The following is a 9,282-nucleotide window of genomic DNA, read 5'->3' on the forward strand; positions in this document are numbered from 1 at the left end:
CCAGTGTCAGCGTCAGGGTCAGAGTTACATTTATGGTTCGAGTTAAGGTCAGGCTCACAGTCACGGTCAGGTTTAGTTTTCAGGTCAGGGTCGGGGTCACTGTTAGGGTAAAGGTTAGGTTTTTGGTCATGGTCTGGGTCACGCTCAGGGTGAAGTTTAGCACAAGTGTCAGGTTGAGGGTCAGGTTTAGGTGGGTTTAAAATCCACATTCGGGTCAGGGACAGGTTTATGTAGTGGTTAGTGTAGTGTCATGGTTTGGATTAGGGTCAGGGTCACGGTCAGATGAAGGTCAGGGCCAGGGTCAGGTTGAGGGTCAAGCTTTGGTAGAGGGTCAATATTCGGTTCAGTGTCACACATAGGTTTTGGCGGTAGGGTTTTGGATGGGGTTTGGGTTAGATTTAGAAGTAGGGTTATGGTTAGGGTTGGTTAGACAGCATAAGGTCAGGGTTAGGGTTTGGTTTAGGGTAGGGGTTAGTGTTAGGGTCAGGTTCAGCGTTAGGTTTAGGTTCAGGGTCCGTAGAGTTTCATGGTTAGAGTTACCTTTAGTATTAGGGCTAGCGTCAGGCTCACAGTCACGTTCAGGCTTAGGGTTAGCGTCCGGGTTAGGTCAGCGTCAGGATTAGGATTAGGGTCAGGGTCAGGGTCCTAGTTAGGTTTCAGTCATGGTTACGGTAATGTCAGAGTTAGGTTTGGGTTCAGGGTCCACATCAGGGTCAGTGTCAGGCTTAGGTTTAGGTTTAGGGTTCACGTCAGGATCACAGTCAGGGTCAGGGTCAGGGTCAGGGTCAGGGCTTGGGTTAGGTATAGGGCAGGCTCACAGTCAGTTTCAGGGTCAGGGTTAGTGGTTCTGTTAGGGCTAGCCCTGATCCTGGGTCATGGACCCATCCGTTCAGGGTCTCAGGATAAACCCTGGGCAGAAGGGTGTATACCCTACACCCGATCCAACTTAACCAGCCTTAAACTGGGGTGTGAACATGACTTGCCCACCAGATATCTAAACCCTCATCAGCCTGATCCTGCTTGGGTCATCTCCACCCACGATGGCATAGCCAGGTCCTCTTTACACACAGACACAGAAACCCAGTGGCACACACACACATGCACACACACACACACACACACACACACACAGAGCAGAGACAGGGAGGAGACCTAGGGCTACACTGGTCGATAAGAAGGTGTGGGCCTCTCTGACTCTGAGCCCCCTGGTGTCCCCTTTTGAGTTTATTAGCCAAAGGGCCTGAAGCGTTGGGGAAACCTGATATGACCTGCCAGGTAGGGGACTTGTCTGGCGGGTGAGCTGTCTTCTCCCTGCATCCTCTCAGCTTCAGTACAGCAGAAGAACATGTCGCTTCCTTTAGGATGTGCCTAGATATGAGCTGGGCATTGGGGGTTTCTCTGTAATGGGGTGCCTGGATACGTGGGTTTCAATTCCCTTGGGCTCTGTCGTCAGGGAAGTGAGGTCACCACTGCCTGGGGGCTCCTTACCGAACTTCCTGCTCCACCAGAGCTCCCTGAGCCACTGGTCCCCAAGCTGCTCAAGGCTCACACTCCACTCAACGCAGTGCCCATGCAGTGACCCCCATACAGCCTCCTCCCACCCCCTGGGAGGACTAGGTGCAGCTGTTGTCCCCGCTGGAAGGAACAGAGCTGGGTTTAGACTAGGTTAGTGTTAGGGTTAGGGTTAAGAAAGACTTAGGGTCAGGGTTAGGGTTAGACGTCGTTGAGGTCAGGGTTAGCGTAAGGCTTAGGGTAGGGGTCAGGGTTAGGGTTAGGTTCATGGTTAGGTTTAGGGTCAGTAGGGTCACGGTTAGCGTTATGGTCACAGTCAGGGACAGGGTCAGTGTTAGGATGACGGTTAGTTTTAGGGTCAGGTTCAGTGTCATGGTCAGATTTAGAGTCAGGTTCAAGTTTTGGTGTGGGGGCAAGGTTCATGTCAGGGTCAGGTTTAGATTTGGGACAGGTTTATTGTCAGGGTTGGGGTCAGGGTCAGGGTTAGGTTCATGGTTATGGTAAGGCCAGCTTTATGTTTAGGTTCTGTTTTATGAGTAGGTTCAGGATCAGGGTGAGATTTAGGGTGACGATTCTGTTCAGGATCATGGATTGGGTCAGAGTTAGGTTTACAGTCAGGGTTAGGGTCAGAGTTAAGGTCAAGGCCAGGGTCAGTTTTAAGGTTAAGTTCTGACATAGGCAATGTTCAGAGTTAGGGTTATGATCAGGTTCAGGGAGAGGGTTAGGATAATTGTTAAAGTGGGTTTCGGGTTAGGGTTAGAGCTAGGTTGAGGGTTAGGGTTAGACCGGGTTTGGGTCAGTGTCAGGGATAATGTTAGGGGTTAGTTTTAGGGTTAGGTTCAGCGTTAGGTTTCGGGTCAGGGCCCGTGTTAGTGTCAGGGTGCGGGTTACGTTTAGGGTTAGAGTTAGGGTCAGGCTCCCATTCAATGTCAGGGTTAGTGTTAGGGTCAGGGTCAGCATCACTGTTAGAGTCAGGGTTAGGTTTATAGTCTTTGCCTGGGTCAGGGTCATGGTGAAGTCTAGGGCCAGTGTCAGGTTTACGGTCAGGTTCAGGTATTGGTTTAAAGTCCACATTCGGGTCAGGGACATGATTATTTAGTGGTCATTGTTAGGGTCATGGTTCTGTTTAGAGTCTGGGCCAGGGTCAGATTTAGGGTCAGGGTCTGCTATATGCAAAGTTCCGGGTAAGGGTAATGATCATAATCAGGCATAGGGTCCGGGTTATTGTTTATGTTTAGGGTTAGGTTTAGGGTTAGAGTTAGGTTGAGAGTTAGGGTTAGCCCTCGTTAGGGTCAGGGTCCGTGGTAGGGTTAGGGTTTAGTGTTAGGGTTAGTTTCAGCGATAGGATTCGCGGAGGGCACGTGTTAGTGTCAGGGTCAGGGTTACGTTTAGGGGTAGAGTTAGGGTCAGGCTCACATTCAGTGTCAGGGTTAGTGTTAGGGTCAGGGTTAGGGTCTGTGTTAGGGTCAGGGTTAGGTTTATGGTCATGGCCTGCGTCAGGGTCAGGGTATAGTTTAGGGCAGTGTCAGGTTTAGGGTCAGGATCAGGTATTGGTTCTACGTCCACATTTGGGTTGGGACAAGGTTATGCAGTAGTCAGTGTTACTGTCATGGTTAGGTTTAGGGTCAGGGCCATGGTCAGGTTTAGGATCAGGGTCCCTAATAGCAATTTTCAGGGTTAGGTTTAGGGTCAGTGTCTGGTATAGGCAAAGTTCAGGGTTAGGGTTATGATCATAGTCAGCTATAGGGTCAGGGTTATTGTTAAAGTTCAGCGTTAGTGTTAGGGTTAGCGTTAGGTTGATGGTTAGGGTTAGAACTTGTTAGGGTCAGGGTCCGTGGTAGGTTAGGGGTTAGTGTTAGGGTTAGTTTCAGCAATAGGATTCGGGGTAGGGCCCGCGTTAGTGTCAGGGTCAGTGTTACATTTACGGTTAGAGTAGGGTAGGCTAACAGCCAGGCTCAGGTTTAGTGTTCAGGTCAGGGTCGGGATCACTATTAGGCTCAGGGTTAGGTTTATGATCATGGCCTGGGTCAGGGTCAGGGTGAAGTTTAGAGCCAGTGTCAGGTTTAGGGTCAGGATCAGGTATTGGTTCAAAGTCCACATTTGGGTTAGGGACAAGGTTATGTAGTGGTCAGTGTTAGTGTCATGGCTAGGTTTAGGGTCAGGGCCAGGGCCAGGTTTAGGGTCAGGGTCTGGTAGAGGCAAAGTTCAGGGTTAGGGTTAGGATCATAGGCAGGTATAGGGTAAGGGTTATTGTTAAAGTTTAGGGTTAGTGTTAGGGTTAGAGTTAGGTTGAGGGTTAGGGTTAGACATGTTTAGGGTCAGGGTTCGAGGAAGGGTTAGAGTATAGTGTTAGGGTTAGGTTCAGCGATAGGATCAGCGGAGGACCCGTGGTTGTGTCAGGGTTAAGGTTACGTTTAGGGGTAGAGTTAGGGTCAGGCTCACATTCAGTCTCAGGGTTAGTGTTAGGTTTGGATCAGGGTCACTGTTAGGGTCAGGGTTAGGTTGATGGTCATGGCCTGGGTCAGGGTCATGGTGAAGTTTAGGGCCAGTGTCAGGTTTAGTGTCAGGATCAGGTATTGGTTAAAGTCCACATTCGGGTCAGGGACAGGGTTATCTAGTGGTCAGTGTTAAGGTCATGGTTAGGATTAGGGTCAGGGTCAGAGTCAGGTGAAGGTCAGGGCCAGGGTCAGGTTTAGGTTCAGTCTTTGCTTTATGTTCGGTTCAGGTTCACAGTTAGGTTTAGGGGAAAAGTTTGGGATGGGGTTAGGGTTAGAGTTAGAAGTAGTGTTATCGTGAGGGTTAGGGTTAGACAGGGTAAGGTCAGGGTGAGGGTTTGGTTTAGGGTAGGGGTTAGTGTTAGGGTCAGGGTCAGTGTTCGGTTTGGGTACAGGGTCCATATTAGGGTCAGTGTTAGGGTTACCTTTAGGTTTAGGTTTAGGGTCAGGCACAGTCAGGGTCAGGGTTAGGGTTAGGGTCAGGGTTAGGTCAGCGTCAGGATTAGGATTAGGGTCAGGTCAGGGTCCTGTTTAGGGATGAGTCATAGTTAGGTTATCTCAGACTTAGGTTTAGGTTCAGGGTCCGGATCAGGGTCAGCATCAGGCTTAGGTTTAGGTTTAGGGTTCAGGTCAGGATCACGGTCAGGGTTAGGGTCAGGGTCAGGGTCAGGGCTCGGGTTAGGGTTTGGGGCAGGCTCACAGTTCAGGGTCAGGGTCAGTGGTTACTGTTAGGGTTCTCCCCGCTCCTGGTTCATTGTCCCCTCCCTTTAGGTTCTCAGGAAAAACCCTGGGCAGAAGGCTGTAGACCCCACACCCGATCCCACTTAGCCAGCATTACACTGGGATGTAAACATGACCTGCCCACCAGGCATCTAACCCCTCATCAGCCTGCTCCTGCTTGGGACATCTTCACCCACGATGGCATGGCCAGGTCCTCTTTACACACAGAGCCACAGACACCCAGAGGCGCGCGCGCGCGCACACACACACACACACGCACACACACACACACGGAGGAGACTTAGAGCTATACCGCTCAATTAAAAGGTGTGGGACTCTCTGACTCTGAGCCCCCTGGTGTCACCTTTTGATTTTATTTGCCAAAGGGCCTGAGGCGTTGGGGAAGCCTGATATGACCTGCCAGTGAGGGGACGTGTATGGTGGGTGAGCTCTCTTCTCCCTGCATCCTCAGGGCTTCAGTACAGCAGAAGAACATGTCGCTTCCTTTAGGATGTGCCTAGAAATGAGCTGGGCAGGGGTTTTTCTCTGTAATGGGGTGCCTGGATACGTGGATTCTAATTCCGTTGTGCTCTGTCGTCAGGGAAGTGAGGTCACCATTGAATGGGGGCTCCTTACCAAACTTTCTGCTCCCACCAGAGCACCCTGAGCGTGCCCATCCCCTAGCTGCTCAAGGCTCACCCACCACTCCATGCCCTGTTCATCCAGTGACCCCCACACAGCCAATCCCAGCCCCTGGGAGTCCTGGATGCAACTATTGTCCCCGCTTCTGGGAACAGAGATGGGTTCAGACCGAGTTAAGGTTAGGGTTAGGGTTAGGGTTAGGGTTAGGGTTAGGGTTAGGGTTAGGGTTAGTGTTAGCGAGAGACTTAGGGTTAGGGTTAGGGTGAGACATCGTTGGGGTCAGGGTTAGTGTTAGGGTTAGGGTAGGGGTCAGGGTTAGGGTTAGGTTCATGGTTAGGTTTAGGGTCAGGCTCACAATAGGGTCAGGGTTACCATTACTGTCAGAGTCAGTGTCAGGGTCAGTGTTATGGTGACGGTTAGGTTAAGGGTCAGGTTCAGGGTCATGGTCAGATTTAGGGTCAGGTTCAAGTTTTGTTTTGGGGGCACGGTTCATGTCAGGGTCAGGGTTAGGTTTGGGACTAGTTTAGTGTCAGGGTTAGGGTCAGGGTCAGGATTAGGTTTATGGTTATGGTAAGGTCAGCTTTATGTTTAGGTTCTGTTTTATGAGTAGGTTCAGGATCAGGGTTAGCTTTAGGGTTACTAATCCATTCAGGCTCACGGATTGGGTCAGAGTTAGGTTTACAGTCAGGGTTAGGGTCAGTGTTAAGGTCAAGGTCAGGGTCAGTTTTAAGGTTAAGTTCTGACATAGGCAATGTTCAGAGTTAGGGTTATGATCAGGTTCAGAGAGAGGGTCAGGATAATTGTTAAAGTGAGGTTAGAGTTAGGCTTAGAGATAGGTTGAGGGTTAGGGTTAGACTGGGATAGGGTCAGTGTCAGGGATAATGTTAGGGGTTTTTTTTAGGGTTAGGTTCAGCCTTAGGTTTCAGGTCAGGGGCCATGTTAGTGTCAGTGTCAGGGTTACGTTTAGGGTTAGAGTTAGGGTCAGGCTCTCATTCAGTGTCAGGTTTAGTGTTAGTTTCAGGGTCAGGGTCATTGTTTGGGTCAGAGTTAAGTTTATGGTCTTTGCCTGGGTCGGGGTCAGGGTGAAGTCTAGGGCCAGTGTCAGGTTTATGGTAGGATCAGGTATTGGTTTAAAGTCCACATTCAGGTCAGGGACAGGGTTATGTTGTGGTCATTGTGAGGGTGATTTAGGGTCAGGGTCTGGTATAGGCAACGTTCCGGGTTAGGGTTATGATCATTATCAGGTATAGGATCATGGTTATTGTTTAAGTTTAGGGTTAGTGTTAGGGTTAGCGTTAGGTTGACTGTTAGGGTAAGAATTTGTTAGGGTGTGTGTCCGTGGTAGGTTTAGGGGTTAGTGTTAGGGTTAGGATCAGCAATAGGATTCGAGGAGGGCCAGTGTCAGCGTCAGGGTCAGAGTTACATTTATGGTTCGAGTTAAGGTCAGGCTCACAGTCACGGTCAGGTTTAGTTTTCAGGTCAGGGTCGGGGTCACTGTTAGGGTAAAGGTTAGGTTTTTGGTCATGGTCTGGGTCACGCTCAGGGTGAAGTTTAGCACAAGTGTCAGGTTGAGGGTCAGGTTTAGGTGGGTTTAAAATCCACATTCGGGTCAGGGACAGGTTTATGTAGTGGTTAGTGTAGTGTCATGGTTTGGATTAGGGTCAGGGTCACGGTCAGATGAAGGTCAGGGCCAGGGTCAGGTTGAGGGTCAAGCTTTGGTAGAGGGTCAATATTCGGTTCAGTGTCACACGTAGGTTTTGGCGGTAGGGTTTTGGATGGGGTTTGGGTTAGATTTAGAAGTAGGGTTATGGTTAGGGTTGGTTAGACAGCATAAGGTCAGGGTTAGGGTTTGGTTTAGGGTAGGGGTTAGTGTTAGGGTCAGGTTCAGCGTTAGGTTTAGGTTCAGGGTCCGTAGAGGTTCATGGTTAGAGTTACCTTTAGTTTTAGGGCTAGCGTCAGGCTCACAGTCACGTTCAGGCTTAGGGTTAGCGTCCGGGTTAGGTCAGCGTCAGGATTAGGATTAGGGTCAGGGTCAGGGTCCTAGTTAGGTTTCAGTCATGGTTACGGTAATGTCAGAGTTAGGTTTGGGTTCAGGGTCCACATCAGGGTCAGTGTCAGGCTTAGGTTTAGGTTTAGGGTTCACGTCAGGATCACAGTCAGGGTCAGGGTCAGGGTCAGGGTCAGGGCTTGGGTTAGGTATAGGGCAGGCTCACAGTCAGTTTCAGGGTCAGGGTTAGTGGTTCTGTTAGGGCTAGCCCTGATCCTGGGTCATGGACCCATCCGTTCAGGGTCTCAGGATAAACCCTGGGCAGAAGGGTGTATACCCTACACCCGATCCAACTTAACCAGCCTTAAACTGGGGTGTGAACATGACTTGCCCACCAGATATCTAAACCCTCATCAGCCTGATCCTGCTTGGGTCATCTCCACCCACGATGGCATAGCCAGGTCCTCTTTACACACAGACACAGAAACCCAGTGGCACACACACACATGCACACACACACACACACACACACACACACACACACACACAGAGCAGAGACAGGGAGGAGACCTAGGGCTACACTGGTCGATAAGAAGGTGTGGGCCTCTCTGACTCTGAGCCCCCTGGTGTCCCCTTTTGAGTTTATTAGCCAAAGGGCCTGAAGCGTTGGGGAAACCTGATATGACCTGCCAGGTAGGGGACTTGTCTGGCGGGCGAGCTGTCTTCTCCCTGCATCCTCTCAGCTTCAGTACAGCAGAAGAACATGTCGCTTCCTTTAGGATGTGCCTAGATATGAGCTGGGCATTGGGGGTTTCTCTGTAATGGGGTGCCTGGATACGTGGGTTTCAATTCCCTTGGGCTCTGTCGTCAGGGAAGTGAGGTCACCACTGCCTGGGGGCTCCTTACCGAACTTCCTGCTCCACCAGAGCTCCCTGAGCCACTGGTCCCCAAGCTGCTCAAGGCTCACACTCCACTCAACGCAGTGCCCATGCAGTGACCCCCATACAGCCTCCTCCCACCCCCTGGGAGGACTAGGTGCAGCTGTTGTCCCCGCTGGAAGGAACAGAGCTGGGTTTAGACTAGGTTAGTGTTAGGGTTAGGGTTAAGAAAGACTTAGGGTCAGGGTTAGGGTTAGACGTCGTTGAGGTCAGGGTTAGCGTAAGGCTTAGGGTAGGGGTCAGGGTTAGGGTTAGGTTCATGGTTAGGTTTAGGGTCAGTAGGGTCACGGTTAGCGTTATGGTCACAGTCAGGGACAGGGTCAGTGTTAGGATGACGGTTAGTTTTAGGGTCAGGTTCAGTGTCATGGTCAGATTTAGAGTCAGGTTCAAGTTTTGGTGTGGGGGCAAGGTTCATGTCAGGGTCAGGTTTAGATTTGGGACAGGTTTATTGTCAGGGTTGGGGTCAGGGTCAGGGTTAGGTTCATGGTTATGGTAAGGCCAGCTTTATGTTTAGGTTCTGTTTTATGAGTAGGTTCAGGATCAGGGTGAGATTTAGGGTGACGATTCTGTTCAGGATCACGGATTGGGTCAGAGTTAGGTTTACAGTCAGGGTTAGGGTCAGAGTTAAGGTCAAGGCCAGGGTCAGTTTTAAGGTTAAGTTCTGACATAGGCAATGTTCAGAGTTAGGGTTATGATCAGGTTCAGGGAGAGGGTTAGGATAATTGTTAAAGTGGGTTTCGGGTTAGGGTTAGAGCTAGGTTGAGGGTTAGGGTTAGACCGGGTTTGGGTCAGTGTCAGGGATAATGTTAGGGGTTAGTTTTAGGGTTAGGTTCAGCGTTAGGTTTCGGGTCAGGGCCCGTGTTAGTGTCAGGGTGCGGGTTACGTTTAGGGTTAGAGTTAGGGTCAGGCTCCCATTCAATGTCAGGGTTAGTGTTAGGGTCAGGGTCAGCATCACTGTTAGAGTCAGGGTTAGGTTTATAGTCTTTGC

The sequence above is a fragment of the Mustela lutreola genome, chromosome Y (assembly GCF_030435805.1).
Source record: "Mustela lutreola isolate mMusLut2 chromosome Y, mMusLut2.pri, whole genome shotgun sequence".
In the NCBI taxonomy this organism is placed as follows: Eukaryota; Metazoa; Chordata; class Mammalia; order Carnivora; family Mustelidae; genus Mustela; species Mustela lutreola.